General features: G+C 42.4%; 2 long non-coding RNA genes across 2 annotated transcripts; one reads left to right on the forward strand and one right to left on the reverse strand.

Moving 5' to 3' along the window:
* The first annotated feature begins 4,912 nt into the window (after nt 1-4,912).
* On the forward strand, nt 4,913-7,762 carry LOC128446107 (uncharacterized). Its single transcript, XR_008339549.1, has 4 exons — nt 4,913-5,012; nt 5,421-6,309; nt 6,981-7,128; nt 7,363-7,762. It is a non-coding gene; the product is annotated as an uncharacterized LOC128446107 (long non-coding RNA).
* A 1,276-nt stretch (nt 7,763-9,038) lies between these two features.
* On the reverse strand, nt 9,039-11,767 carry LOC128446102 (uncharacterized). The gene is made up of 4 exons (XR_008339548.1): nt 11,665-11,767; nt 11,074-11,256; nt 9,549-10,454; nt 9,039-9,314 (listed from the first exon to the last, which is right to left on the reverse strand). It is a non-coding gene; the product is annotated as an uncharacterized LOC128446102 (long non-coding RNA).
* Between the last annotated feature and the right edge of the window lie 4,777 nt (nt 11,768-16,544).

The following is a 16,544-nucleotide window of genomic DNA, read 5'->3' on the forward strand; positions in this document are numbered from 1 at the left end:
TATAGGCTGCAGGGAGTCGGCGAAGTCTATTTAGGGACCCCCTAACTCTTCCCTTCTCCCCCTCTCTCTCTCCCCCCACTGCCGGTCCTGTGTGTGTGAGGAAGTGTTGCGTGGGCCGAGCAGGGATGGATTTATAAAAGAGTGCGTAGGATTCTTACTAAAAGTGTGCTTATGCCCAAAAGCAGGAAATGGCGTAAGCCAAAGCTAATTCCGATTTATAAAACCGTGCGCACGCAAAACCTGAACTCCAAATCCGCTCTCCACACGCTCAATTTCTACTATAAATGGTCAATGCATAGCACGTCACGAATATTAAATTATGAAGCTGACCAATGGTTTTCCACCGCGAGTCCTGACGGAGGCACGGCATCAAGCGATGTGAAGAGGAAGTAAAACTTTCAGACACTGACATCGAGGTGTTTGTTAGTGAGATGGAGGTGAAGAGCGACTTATGGGACAGCTGTGATGTCACTAATAAAGGAAATACACTGATACTCTGCCGCTGCTGCTGTGGATAACACAATGTGTGAGAATAGAAATCGCTGAACCCTCGCTTACTCCTCATCCTTCCATTCGCATGCACACATCGTCCAGAACCCCCCACCGGGGTCACGGTAGTATTTATCCATTTAGAGAATCGGACCGCTTCCCTCACATCAGTGGATCCTTGCCTCCACTCTGGGATCTTATTTGGAAAGTTTATTCATTTCTTGTAAGTGATCTCCTGTGCGCTCTGCCCGCTCTCTGTGCGCTCTGCGCCACTGCGCTCTCTGCGGTCTGCGCGCTCTGCTGAATTATGTTGAATTTCATTTAAAACAATAATAAACAGACAAATACATTTACATGACAATTGTTTACAGTGCGGGAGTTACACTCCAACAGAACGCATCACACTCGCGCTGTGGGTTTTACGCGGTGTCATTGCCGCTGGTCTACGGGGAGTATGACGGAAGTTGCATGTGCGCAGGACATCAGCTCCTGTGGAAACACACGAGCAAAGCGATGACGGAAGCGACGCTGATGGGATCGGTCCCAGAATTTCCTTGTGGTTAACTCTTTAGATTTGGAAGGGTCGAACATCAAAGCAGCAAACACAAAAACCTGAAGGGAACAACCTAAACTTAACTACTGAAATTAATGGAACCAAAAGACATGTTCCTATCCTGACTCCTCTTCCAGAAACAGGAGAAAAAATGGGTTCAACTCAAATGATACCCACCCCCCGAACCTGGCTGGGACATCCTCAACAGATCTTAAGACACGTTACAAGTGTAAGGGGTCAATTCTTAAAACAGTTTTCGAGTTTTGGCAGTGTTATTTTTCCCGTTTTGCTGATATTTTAATTTATCCGACAGGACAGTGATTCCTATAGGCTGCGGGGATTTGGCGACGTCTATTAAGGGACACCGTAGCGCTCCCTCTCGCCCTCTCTCTCTCTCCACTGCCGGTCCTGTGTGTGTGAGTAAGTGCAGCGTGGCCGCAGCAGGTGCGGACACAAATTGTTTGTTGCGGTGAGTTTGCTGAAAGTAACTTTAATGTCAACGGAGATCACTCAGAAAACGTTCCGCAAATATTAACCTTTATTCCGTCCCTAGAGCCAGCGTACAGCTGTGTGCGTGAGGGTGAGACTGTATCAGCGTCGGCATAAATGCGCGCTGTAATCTTCAGTCATAAGAGTAATACTTGTAAGTAATGCGCCGGAACAATTAACAGAGTCTTCACTATTGTGTGCGTGACATTAAGTTAAGTTGTCTTTTCCTGTTTTAGTAATTGCTCTCAAGACAATAAGGACGGCGTGGATCCCTGCTTTATTTTAAATGAATTAAAGGTATGGCATAATGATGTGTTTTATGATTGTCAATGTTTTCAAACATTTTGATAAACTGGTTTAAATTGTGTGAACTAACTACAACAAGTTTGTTTTATAGGGCTGCCTTATTTGACCTTATTTAAATTTAGTTTCTTTCTGATTTATTGGTTTGATTATTGTGCTTTTTGTTTTGTTTTATTTTGTTCTATGGGAATGTGCAATATGGTTGACTGGTACGTATTAAATAAATTGTATATTTCTGAAATCACAGCCTCTTCTGCTGATGTTTTAATGTTCCTGACAGGACGGTGATTCTTATAGGCTGCAGGGAGTCGGCGAAGTCTATTTAGGGACCCCCTAACTCTTCCCTTCTCCCCCTCTCTCTCTCCCCCCACTGCCGGTCCTGTGTGTGTGAGGAAGTGTTGCGTGGGCCGAGCAGGGATGGATTTATAAAAGAGTGCGTAGGATTCTTACTAAAAGTGTGCTTATGCCCAAAAGCAGGAAATGGCGTAAGCCAAAGCTAATTCCGATTTATAAAACCGTGCGCACGCAAAACCTGAACTCCAAATCCGCTCTCCACACGCTCAATTTCTACTATAAATGGTCAATGCATAGCACGTCACGAATATTAAATTATGAAGCTGACCAATGGTTTTCCACCGCGAGTCCTGACGGAGGCACGGCATCAAGCGATGTGAAGAGGAAGTAAAAATTTTCAGACACTGACATCGAGGTGTTTGTTAGTGTGATGGAGGTGAAGAGCGACTTATGGGACAGCTGTGATGTCACTAATAAAGGAAATACACTGATACTCTGCCGCTGCTGCTGTGGATAACACAATGTGTGAGAATAGAAATCGCTGAACCCTCGCTTCCTCCTCATCCTTCCATTCGCATGCACACATCGTCCAGAACCCCCCACCGGGGTCACGGTAGTATTTATCCATTTAGAGAATCGGACCGCTTCCCTCACATCAGTGGATCCTTGCCTCCACTCTGGGATCTTATTTGGAAAGTTTATTCATTTCTTGTAAGTGATCTCCTGTGCGCTCTGCGCCACTGCGCTCTCTGCGGTCTGCGCGCTCTGCTGAATTATGTTGAATTTCATTTAAAACAATAATAAACAGACAAATAAATTTACATGACAATTGTTTACAGTGCGGGAGTTACACTCCAACAGAACGCATCACACTCGCGCTGTGGGTTTTACGCGGTGTCATTGCCGCCGGTCTACGGGGAGTATGACGGAAGTTGCATGTGCGCAGGACATCAGCTCCTGTGGAAACACACGAGCAAAGCGATGATGGAAGCGACGCTGATGGGATCGGTCCCAGAATTTCCTTGTGGTTAACTCTTTAGATTTGGAAGGGTCGAACATCAAAGCAGCAAACACAAAAACCTGAAGGGAACAACCTAAACTTAACTACTGAAATTAATGGAACCAAAAGACATGTTCCTATCCTGACTCCTCTTCCAGAAACAGGAGAAAAAATGGGTTCAACTCAAATGATACCCACCCCCCGAACCTGGCTGGGACATCCTCAACAGATCTTAAGACACGTTACAAGTGTAAGGGGTCAATTCTTAATACAGTTTTCGAGTTTTGGCAGTGTTATTTTCCCCGTTTTGCTGATATTTTAATTCATCCGACAGGACAGTGATTCCTATAGGCTGCGGGGATTTGGCGACGTCTATTAAGGGACACCGTAGCGCTCCCTCTCGCCCTCTCTCTCTCTCCACTGCCGGTCCTGTGTGTGTGAGTAAGTGCAGCGTGGCCGCAGCAGGTGCGGACACAAATTGTTTGTTGCGGTGAGTTTGCTGAAAGTAACTTTAATGTCAACGGAGATCACTCAGAAAACGTTCCGCAAATATTAACCTTTATTCCGTCCCTAGAGCCAGCGTACAGCTGTGTGCGTGAGGGTGAGACTGTATCAGCGTCGGCATAAATGCGCGCTGTAATCTTCAGTCATAAGAGTAATACTTGTAAGTAATGCGCCGGAACAATTAACAGAGTCTTCACTATTGTGTGCGTGACATTAAGTTAAGTTGTCTTTTCCTGTTTTAGTAATTGCTCTCAAGACAATAAGGACGGCGTGGATCCCTGCTTTATTTTAAATGAATTAAAGGTATGACATAATGATGTGTTTTATGATTGTCAATGTTTTCAAACATTTTGATAAACTGGTTTAAATTGTGTGAACTAACTACAACAAGTTTGTTTTATAGGGCTGCCTTATTTGACCTTATTTAAATTTAGTTTCTTTCTGATTTATTGGTTTGATTATTGTGCTTTTTGTTTTATTTTATTTTGTTCTATGGGAATGTGCAATATGGTTGACTGGTACGTATTAAATAAATTGTATATTTCTGAAATCACAGCCTCTTCTGCTGATGTTTTAATGTTCCTGACAGGACGGTGATTCTTATAGGCTGCAGGGAGTCGGCGAAGTCTATTTAGGGACCCCCTAACTCTTCCCTTCTCCCCCTCTCTCTCTCCCCCCACTGCCGGTCCTGTGTGTGTGCAACCCAGTCTCATCAGAAAACGTTCAATGGCAACGTTGGTCCACTTGGAACGACGTTACCATCTCACAATCTGGCCTCTCAGATTGTGAGATGGTAACATTTAGTCCTCCCATTGTTTTGCATTGGCGTGTTCTCACGTCACGTGACTCTCAAGCTCCCGTCTGCGGAGAGGAAAACATGGCGGAGATTCCTTGTTTTTTCAGATAAAAATATAATTTTGTAACTTAGTTTGGGCATAAAAATACATTCTGACACCATTTCTAGCGAGAAATGTGCTCTTTGCTTCCACAGTCTTCAGCCAGTTCGTGCTTATGATAAATATTTTAATAGTTATCACGCATGTGTTTATCGTTGCTATGACGGTTGCCATGCCACCACGGCGCAGCGTGGTGTTTAAATCACAGTCCCTGCGTGGTGTCCTTCAGTGATCGTGAATGTTATTCTTGTTATATAATAGTAATATTTGAGGCTAGATAACATCTCTAATGAGAAGGAACCTGCGAGTCTGTTCATACCGAGGCCGGCCCGAGTGCGCGAGCCGAGCGGCCCGAGTGCGCGAGCGGACATGACGTGTGGCTGTCGTAAAAACCCTATTTGTAAACAACCAGTCCTTTTAACTCGGGGCTGCGTCATAAACACGGCGCGCTTGGAAGACCACGATGTCATTTTCCTTCTGTCAGGTAAGTAGTTTATTGTTTTTAAAGATCGTTACGATCTAGGTTTACAGTCCGAGTGCGGAAAGAGTCCGTCAATCCACACTATGGACGCTGTTCATCAGCTAATACGCCATTGTTAGCCACATGCTACAGCCCACGGTAGCCTGTGCTACCTGGGAGGTGAATACATTGTTGTTGAAACCAGTTCAAGACGCTTAGCTCATCATTGAGGGACGCTACAATATAAATATAAACATGAATTTGATTTATGAATGCTTTAGATTAATAAGGAGTGTATTTCTCTACTATTACTCCACAATATCAGGTCAATTTGGTTTAATGTATAGTATGCACTATGACAATAATGTTTCCATGTTATTGAGTTGCGATTCATTTTATAAAACAATTGCTATGTTCTGTTTTTTAATCAAGGAGGATCCCAGTGAAGCTACAGGAGTTTCATTAACGTCAACAACTTGGACCGAACGGTTTGTTTTGCTTGATGAAGAGCTGGAAGGGCAGCCTGGAGAGAAAGAGAAGCCGGGTTGAGCCTTCTACCATCATCCACGTACCACGAGGAAGATGAGGGAGAGAAATGATCCTACCATTAAAGAGGTACTTTTAAGTTACATACCAGAAACACCATTTTATATAATGTGCTAAATATACATTTTATTACATCCCCAAAGTACGCTTGCTGAAATACAAGTTTATATCACACTGAAAGAATTTTGATCAATCATGCTTCCCTGCTGTGATTGTTTAACTGGGAAAACAACTTTTTCCACAGGAAGGCAAGTAAATTTAAGGAATACATGTGCAAAGTTTTCCTCTGTTATGTATAATGATGACCCCCATCAAACATAATGTTAGCAATATTTACACCTTTTAATTTATACTGATTATTTCTGTCTACATGTGTGAATTTGCCTTCATTAGTTTCAGAAAAGAGCGATGATGTATCGGTCAGTGGGCGGCAGCACGAGACTCCGCAAACTAGTCTGTAAGCAAAGCAGACGAAGGCATCGAGGTTGCGGCCTGCCATCATTGTTATTTTTGCTTAAAGGGCCGAATATGTTTCATGCAGGAATATTAGCATTTCCCTTATATCTACCAAAACTGCTTGTTTCCCAGACTGCAGTTTTGTTTTGATCCGATGTGGTGTGCAAATACAACCGTATCTGCAATGGGTTGTGGGGCATTAACATTTGTAACTCTAATTTTGTTTTGACAGACTGTGAAAAGAACGTTGAGAACATCACCACTCTACAGGAAGACACAGTCCAGTAATGGGTGTCAGAATTTCAGTAGTGAACGACAGGTACTGTGGAAAAATGTGTGTCATTGTTGTACAATGTCCTTTGACTCTGTTTACACAAGGTTAACACAAAAAGGTTTGATTGTAAACTGATATTGGTATGAATTCATGTTATTCTCCTCTTCACAAGAAACAAACAATCCAAATTACCTGCAGAAAGCCCTTGATGGACGCTTCAGCTGCATCGTCAGACTGGCCAGACAGCAAGATGCCAACTTTAATGCCAATTTATTTGTGTAACATTCTGTGACCAAATGTATAGATAACTTTTTGTAGATTGTAAAAAAGATAACCCATTTATTAAAAAAAAACTACACTAGAATTACCGCACTGCGTTGTATGACTCCGCTAACCAGTGCAGTGTCCGTCTACATATTTCTACATATTTTCTCTCCTATAAATGACACTGTGTCTCTTGACAACTGAAACCATAAGATGAGGTCAGTGTGGCCTTGACCTTTTGACTTTAACACAAATACACAGTTAGACAATCCGAAAACATACAGTTATGCCAAAATATATTTTGTTTCACATTCTAGATGGCATAAGCAGAGACATCAACTCAGGAAAAATATTTCTGTAGAAAAGAAAGCCTTGTACGTGTGTACGTATGTATACATACACACGTACAAACGCACTATTGAGACGTTTTGTTTTTTATCATATATTCTCAGGAAGGACTGATGCATTTACTGAGACGGGACGTGAGGGCCTACTCTGCGTGCTCAGAGTTCAAGCCCAGCAGGCTGCAGCGGTCCTGACATATTCCAGAACAGCACCACAGTCTTTGGATGACTCCTCTGAAGATGAAAACATGGCGAGGTACTTCTCCACTGATGAAGAACTGTGAGGGCTGTGATTAGCTACACTCTCTTGCTACAAGGCTACTCTTGCTACTCCCTGGCAGCCTTAGGAAGGCATTAGCTTGCTGTTGGGTAGCTGTTAGCTTCAGCATTTTTAGTTTTTAGCGGCCTGTGTGACGTTTATGTTTAAAACCAAAAAATCAGAGGGAACCATCTTCATAATTTAACACTATGGTTTGTTTGTGTCCTTCAGTTCTTCTCAAGAGAAGCAGTACAGGTGTGCCTCAGCTCCACGGTCCCTCCTGCAACCTCCGCTCCTGATGCTAACCTCATGTCTCCATCACACCAAGCAGCAGACCTGGATTGACAGACCTTTCTCCAGAGCTGCCCCCTCCCTCTGAAACCCCCCTCTCCAAAACACTATTTGTGTAGTTTTTAAAGTATTTTTTGCATGAGAATTGTTGATCATAACATTTCCAGCAGATGCCTTAATGTAATGTTTGTGCACAATAAATGACATTGATCATAACATATTGCTATTTCCTTGCACTTCTACACCATGATATTGTCAGATAAGATGCTGATTACATTAAAGCAGTGAATGCTCTTCTTTAAGCAACATAAACACACAATGATCCAATGGATCGGAAGTAGAATGGGCACATTACATTCTGTAGAGAATGCCTCAGTAATTGAAGTCAGAAAATAACTATCTTTATCTGAGGTTCCAGTCATTTATAGTCACAGCAAAGCACACAGGTCTGGTTGTCTAGGGACACCCATATCATATTGTTTAAGATGTGTAACATGAAGTTTGTGTATCAGTGCAAAATACATACCGTCATTAGTCAAGAGTTCACCCTCTTGTTTACACTAAATTTAGGTGACCCAGATGTTTCACAATGCAATCTGATAAGGTCTTATGAGAAACATTCTTAACATTAAAGAAATGAACACAGAGGATAGCAATAGATGTTTGACTCAAATCAGTAGCTGGTAATCAGCAGCCTGACTTTTTCAAACACATTAATACCACAATGAATGAGGCAGGGATTATCTATCAGAAATCAACTATATCGTCACATTAGGTTTCTCTTGAGCTCATTGGAATTACCTTCACATTCCACTCACTGTCACCTGAACCATACTGTTGTTTCTGTATCTACAGTGACTTTTAGGAAAAAATGTATAAAGCAATGTATAAACAATAATACATCTTATTTATATAGAGCTTTTCAAGAAGTGCAAGTACTTAACTGAGGGACAGCTTATACAAACAATATATATGTCTTAAATCCATGTGATGGGACAGCCTCTCACTTGGATGTAAACCAATTTTAAAACACATTTACTTATACTGGAGATCTTTTAAATTAATGTCCCAGAAATGATTTCTGATGGAAAACCCCTGCCTCATTCATTGTAGTATTAATGTGTTTGAATAAGTCAGGCCGCTGATTATCAGCTACGGATTGAAGTCAAACATCTACTGCTATCCTCTATGTTCATTTCTTTAATGTTAAGAATGTTTCTCATAAGACCTTATCAGATGCATTGTGAAACATCTGGGTCACCTAAATTTAGTGTAAACAAGAGAGTGAACTCTTGACTAATGACGGTATGTATTTTGCACTGATACACAAACTTGATGTTACACATCTTAAACAATATGATATGGGAGCCACTTAGACAACCAGACCTGTGTGCTCTGCTGTGACTATAAATGACTGGAACCTCAGATAAAGAAAGTTATTTTCTGACTTCAATTACTGAGGCATTCTCTACAGAATGTAATGTGCCCATTCTACTTCCGATCCATTGGATCATTGTGTGTTTATGTTGCTTAAAGAAGAGCATTCACTGCTTTAATGTAATCAGCATCTTATCTGACAATATCATGGTGTAGAAGTGCAAGGAAATACCAATATGTTATGATCAATGTAATTTATTGTGCACAAACATTACATTAAGGCATCTGCTGGAAATGTTATGATCAACAATTCTCATGCAAAAAATACTTTAAAAACTACACAAATAGTGTTTTGGAGAGGGGGGTTTCAGAGGGAGGGGGCAGCTCTGGAGAAAGGTCTGTCAATCCAGGTCTGCTGCTTGGTGTGATGGAGACATGAGGTTAGCATCAGGAGCGGAGGTTGCAGGAGGGACCGTGGAGCTGAGGCACACCTGTACTGCTTCTCTTGAGAAGAACTGAAGGACACAAACAAACCATAGTGTTAAATTATGAAGATGGTTCCCTCTGATTTTTTGGTTTTAAACATAAACGTCACACAGGCCGCTAAAAACTAAAAATGCTGAAGCTAACAGCTACCCAACAGCAAGCTAATGCCTTCCTAAGGCTGCCAGGGAGTAGCAAGAGTAGCCTTGTAGCAAGAGAGTGTAGCTAATCACAGCCCTCACAGTTCTTCATCAGTGGAGAAGTACCTCGCCATGTTTTCATCTTCAGAGGAGTCATCCAAAGACTGTGCTGCTGTTCCGGAATATGTCAGGACCGCTGCAGCCTGCTGGGCTTGAACTCTGAGCACGCAGAGTAGGCCCTCACGTCCCGTCTCAGTAAATGCATCAGTCCTTCCTGAGAATATATGATAAAAAACAAAACGTCTCAATAGTGCGTTTGTACGTGTGTATGTATACATACGTACACACGTACAGGGCTTTCTTTTCTACAGAAATATTTTTCCTGAGTTGATGTCTCTGCTTATGCCATCTAGAATGTGAAACAAAATATATTTTGGCATAACTTTATGTTTTCGGATTGTCTAACTGTGTATTTGTGTTAAAGTCAAAAGGTCAAGGCCACACTGACCTCATCTTATGGTTTCAGTTGTCAAGAGACACAGTGTCATTTATAGGAGAGAAAATATGTAGAAATATGTAGACGGACACTGCACTGGTTAGCGGAGTCATACAACGCAGTGCGGTAATTCTAGTGTAGTTTTTTTTTAATAAATGGGTTATCTTTTTTACAATCTACAAAAAGTTATCTATACATTTGGTCACAGAATGTTACACAAATAAATTGGCATTAAAGTTGGCATCTTGCTGTCTGGCCAGTCTGACGATGCAGCTGAAGCGTCCATCAAGGGCTTTCTGCAGGTAATTTGGATTGTTTGTTTCTTGTGAAGAGGAGAATAACATGAATTCATACCAATATCAGTTTACAATCAAACCTTTTTGTGTTAACCTTGTGTAAACAGAGTCAAAGGACATTGTACAACAATGACACACATTTTTCCACAGTACCTGTCGTTCACTACTGAAATTCTGACACCCATTACTGGACTGTGTCTTCCTGTAGAGTGGTGATGTTCTCAACGTTCTTTTCACAGTCTGTCAAAACAAAATTAGAGTTACAAATGTTAATGCCCCACAACCCATTCCAGATACGGTTGTATTTGCACACCACATCGGATCAAAACAAAACTGCAGTCTGGGAAACAAGCAGTTTTGGTAGATATAAGGGAAATGCTAATATTCCTGCATGAAACATATTCAGTCCCTTAAGCAAAAATAACAATGATGGCAGGCCGCAACCTCGATGCCTTCGTCTGCTTTGCTTACAGACTAGTTTGCGGAGTCTCGTGCTGCCGCCCACTGACCGATACATCATCGCTCTTTTCTGAAACTAATGAAGGCAAATTCACACATGTAGACAGAAATAATCAGTATAAATTAAAAGGTGTAAATATTGCTAACATTATGTTTGATGGGGGTCATCATTATACATAACAGAGGAAAACTTTGCACATGTATTCCTTAAATTTACTTGCCTTCCTGTGGAAAAAGTTGTTTTCCCAGTTAAACAATCACAGCAGGGAAGCATGATTGATCAAAATTCTTTCAGTGTGATATAAACTTGTATTTCAGCAAGCGTACTTTGGGGATGTAATAAAATGTATATTTAGCACATTATATAAAATGGTGTTTCTGGTATGTAACTTAAAAGTACCTCTTTAATGGTAGGATCATTTCTCTCCCTCATCTTCCTCGTGGTACGTGGATGATGGTAGTGGGCTCAACCCGGCTTCTCTTTCTCTCCAGGCTGCCCTTCCTGCTCTTCATCAAGCAAAACAAACCGTTCGGTCCAAGTTGTTGACGTTAATGAAACTCCTGTAGCTTCACTTTGATCCTCCTTGATTAAAAAACAGAACATAGCAATTGTTTTATAAAATGAATCGCAACTCCATAACATGGAAACATTATTGTCATAGTGCATACTATACATTAAACCAAATTGACCTGATATTGTGGAGTAATAGTAGAGAAATACACTCCTTATTAATCTAAAGCATTCATAAATCAAATTCATGTTTATATTTATATTGTAGCGTCCCTCAATGATGAGCTAAGCGTCTTGAACTGGTTTCAACAACAATGTATTCACCTCCCAGGTAGCACTGGCTACCGTGGGCTGTAGCATGTGGCTAACAATGGCGTATTAGCTGATGAACAGCGTCCATAGTGTGGATTGACGGACTCTCTCCACACTCGGACTGTAAACCTAGATCGTAACGATCTTTAAAAACAATAAACTACTTACCTGACAGAAGGAAAAGGACATCGTGGTCTTCCAAGCGCGCCGTGTTTATGACGCAGCCCCGAGTTAAAAGGACTGGTTGTTTACAAATAGGGTTTTTACGACAGCCATACGTCATGTCCGCTCGCGCACTCGGGCCGCTCGGCTCGCGCCGCTCGGGCCGCTCGGCTCGCGCACTCGGGCCGGCCTCGGTATGAACAGACTCGCAGGTTCCTTCTCATTAGAGATGTTATCTAGCCTCAAATATTACTATTATATAACAAGAATAACATTCACGATCACTGAAGGACACCACGCAGGGACTGTGATTTAAACACCACGCTGCGCCGTGGTGGCATGGCAACCGTCATAGCAACGATAAACACATGCGTGATAACTATTAAAATATTTATCATAAGCACGAACTGGCTGAAGACTGTGGAAGCAAAGAGCACATTTCTTGCTAGAAATGGTGTCAGAATGTATTTTTATGCCCAAACTAAGTTACAAAATTATATTTTTATCTGAAAAAACAAGGAATCTCCGCCATGTTTTCCTCTCCGCAGACGGGAGCTTGAGAGTCACGTGACGTGAGAACACGCCAATGCAAAACAATGGGAGGACTAAATGTTACCATCTCACAATCTGAGAGGCCAGATTGTGAGATGGTAACGTCGTTCCAAGTGGACCAACGTTGCCATTGAACATTTTCTGATGAGACTGGGTTGGTGTGTGAGGAAGTGTTGCGTGGGCCGAGCAGGGATGGATTTATAAAAGAGTGCGTAGGATTCTTACTAAAAGTGTGCTTATGCCCAAAAGCAGGAAATGGCGTAAGCCAAAGCTAATTCCGATTTATAAAACCGTGCGCACGCAAAACCTGAACTCCAAATCCGCTCTCCACACGCTCAATTTCTACTATAAATGGTCAATGCATAGCACGTCACGAATATTAAATTATGAAGCTGACCAATGGTTTTCCACCGCGAGTCCTGACGGAGGCACGGCATCAAGCGATGTGAAGAGGAAGTAAAACTTTCAGACACTGACATCGAGGTGTTTGTTAGTGAGATGGAGGTGAAGAGCGACTTATGGGACAGCTGTGATGTCACTAATAAAGGAAATACACTGATACTCTGCCGCTGCTGCTGTGGATAACACAATGTGTGAGAATAGAAATCGCTGAACCCTCGCTTACTCCTCATCCTTCCATTCGCATGCACACATCGTCCAGAACCCCCCACCGGGGTCACGGTAGTATTTATCCATTTAGAGAATCGGACCGCTTCCCTCACATCAGTGGATCCTTGCCTCCACTCTGGGATCTTATTTGGAAAGTTTATTCATTTCTTGTAAGTGATCTCCTGTGCGCTCTGCCCGCTCTCTGTGCGCTCTGCGCCACTGCGCTCTCTGCGGTCTGCGCGCTCTGCTGAATTATGTTGAATTTCATTTAAAACAATAATAAACAGACAAATAAATTTACATGACAATTGTTTACAGTGCGGGAGTTACACTCCAACAGAACGCATCACACTCGCGCTGTGGGTTTTACGCGGTGTCATTGCCGCCGGTCTACGGGGAGTATGACGGAAGTTGCATGTGCGCAGGACATCAGCTCCTGTGGAAACACACGAGCAAAGCGATGACGGAAGCGACGCTGATGGGATCGGTCCCAGAATTTCCTTGTGGTTAACTCTTTAGATTTGGAAGGGTCGAACATCAAAGCAGCAAACACAAAAACCTGAAGGGAACAACCTAAACTTAACTACTGAAATTAATGGAACCAAAAGACATGTTCCTATCCTGACTCCTCTTCCAGAAACAGGAGAAAAAATGGGTTCAACTCAAATGATACCCACCCCCCGAACCTGGCTGGGACATCCTCAACAGATCTTAAGACACGTTACAAGTGTAAGGGGTCAATTCTTAATACAGTTTTCGAGTTTTGGCAGTGTTATTTTCCCCGTTTTGCTGATATTTTAATTCATCCGACAGGACAGTGATTCCTATAGGCTGCAGGGATTTGGCGACGTCTATTAAGGGACACCGAAACGCTCCCTCTCGCCCTCTCTCTCTCTCCACTGCCGGTCCTGTGTGTGTGAGTAAGTGCAGCGTGGCCGCAGCAGGTGCGGACACAAATTGTTTGTTGCGGTGAGTTTGCTGAAAGTAACTTTAATGTCAACGGAGATCACTCAGAAAACGTTCCGCAAATATTAACCTTTATTCCGTCCCTAGAGCCAGCGTACAGCTGTGTGCGTGAGGGTGAGACTGTATCAGCGTCGGCATAAATGCGCGCTGTAATCTTCAGTCATAAGAGTAATACTTGTAAGTAATGCGCCGGAACAATTAACAGAGTCTTCACTATTGGGTGCGTGACATTAAGTTAAGTTGTCTTTTCCTGTTTTAGTAATTGCTCTCAAGACAATAAGGACGGCGTGGATCCCTGCTTTATTTTAAATGAATTAAAGGTATGACATAATGATGTGTTTTATGATTGTCAATGTTTTCAAACATTTTGATAAACTGGTTTAAATTGTGTGAACTAACTACAACAAGTTTGTTTTATAGGGCTGCCTTATTTGACCTTATTTAAATTTAGTTTCTTTCTGATTTATTGGTTTGATTATTGTGCTTTTTGTTTTGTTTTATTTTGTTCTATGGGAATGTGCAATATGGTTGACTGGTACGTATTAAATAAATTGTATATTTCTGAAATCACAGCCTCTTCTGCTGATGTTTTAATGTTCCTGACAGGACGGTGATTCTTATAGGCTGCAGGGAGTCGGCGAAGTCTATTTAGGGACCCCCTAACTCTTCCCTTCTCCCCCTCTCTCTCTCCCCCCACTGCCGGTCCTGTGTGTGTGAGGAAGTGTTGCGTGGGCCGAGCAGGGATGGATTTATAAAAGAGTGCGTAGGATTCTTACTAAAAGTGTGCTTATGCCCAAAAGCAGGAAATGGCGTAAGCCAAAGCTAATTCCGATTTATAAAACCGTGCGCACGCAAAACCTGAACTCCAAATCCGCTCTCCACACGCTCAATTTCTACTATAAATGGTCAATGCATAGCACGTCACGAATATTAAATTATGAAGCTGACCAATGGTTTTCCACCGCGAGTCCTGACGGAGGCACGGCATCAAGCGATGTGAAGAGGAAGTAAAACTTTCAGACACTGACATCGAGGTGTTTGTTAGTGTGATGGAGGTGAAGAGCGACTTATGGGACAGCTGTGATGTCACTAATAAAGGAAATACACTGATACTCTGCCGCTGCTGCTGTGGATAACACAATGTGTGAGAATAGAAATCGCTGAACCCTCGCTTCCTCCTCATCCTTCCATTCGCATGCACACATCGTCCAGAACCCCCCACCGGGGTCACGGTAGTATATATCCATTTAGAGAATCGGACCGCTTCCCTCACATCAGTGGATCCTTGCCTCCACTCTGGGATCTTATTTGGAAAGTTTATTCATTTCTTGTAAGTGATCTCCTGTGCGCTCTGCCCGCTCTCTGTGCGCTCTGCGCCACTGCGCTCTCTGCGGTCTGCGCGCTCTGCTGAATTATGTTGAATTTCATTTAAAACAATAATAAACAGACAAATAAATTTACATGACAATTGTTTACAGTGCGGGAGTTACACTCCAACAGAACGCATCACACTCGCGCTGTGGGTTTTACGCGGTGTCATTGCCGCCGGTCTACGGGGAGTATGACGGAAGTTGCATGTGCGCAGGACATCAGCTCCTGTGGAAACACACGAGCAAAGCGATGACGGAAGCGACGCTGATGGGATCGGTCCCAGAATTTCCTTGTGGTTAACTCTTTAGATTTGGAAGGGTCGAACATCAAAGCAGCAAACACAAAAACCTGAAGGGAACAACCTAAACTTAACTACTGAAATTAATGGAACCAAAAGACATGTTCCTATCCTGACTCCTCTTCCAGAAACAGGAGAAAAAATGGGTTCAACTCAAATGATACCCACCCCCCGAACCTGGCTGGGACATCCTCAACAGATCTTAAGACACGTTACAAGTGTAAGGGGTCAATTCTTAATACAGTTTTCGAGTTTTGGCAGTGTTATTTTCCCCGTTTTGCTGATATTTTAATTCATCCGACAGGACAGTGATTCCTATAGGCTGCGGGGATTTGGCGACGTCTATTAAGGGACACCGAAACGCTCCCTCTCGCCCTCTCTCTCTCTCCACTGCCGGTCCTGTGTGTGTGAGTAAGTGCAGCGTGGCCGCAGCAGGTGCGGACACAAATTGTTTGTTGCGGTGAGTTTGCTGAAAGTAACTTTAATGTCAACGGAGATCACTCAGAAAACGTTCCGCAAATATTAACCTTTATTCCGTCCCTAGAGCCAGCGTACAGCTGTGTGCGTGAGGGTGAGACTGTATCAGCGTCGGCATAAATGCGCGCTGTAATCTTCAGTCATAAGAGTAATACTTGTAAGTAATGCGCCGGAACAATTAACAGAGTCTTCACTATTGGGTGCGTGACATTAAGTTAAGTTGTCTTTTCCTGTTTTAGTAATTGCTCTCAAGACAATAAGGACGGCGTGGATCCCTGCTTTATTTTAAATGAATTAAAGGTATGACATAATGATGTGTTTTATGATTGTCAATGTTTTCAAACATTTTGATAAACTGGTTTAAATTGTGTGAACTAACTACAACAAGTTTGTTTTATAGGGCTGCCTTATTTGACCTTATTTAAATTTAGTTTCTTTCTGATTTATTGGTTTGATTATTGTGCTTTTTGTTTTATTTTATTTTGTTCTATGGGAATGTGCAATATGGTTGACTGGTACGTATTAAATAAATTGTATATTTCTGAAATCACAGCCTCTTCTGCTGATGTTTTAATGTTCCTGACAGGACGGTGATTCTCAGTGGCGGTGCGTC

The sequence above is a fragment of the Pleuronectes platessa genome, chromosome 8 (genome assembly GCF_947347685.1).
Source record: "Pleuronectes platessa chromosome 8, fPlePla1.1, whole genome shotgun sequence".
Classification (NCBI taxonomy): Eukaryota; Metazoa; Chordata; class Actinopteri; order Pleuronectiformes; family Pleuronectidae; genus Pleuronectes; species Pleuronectes platessa.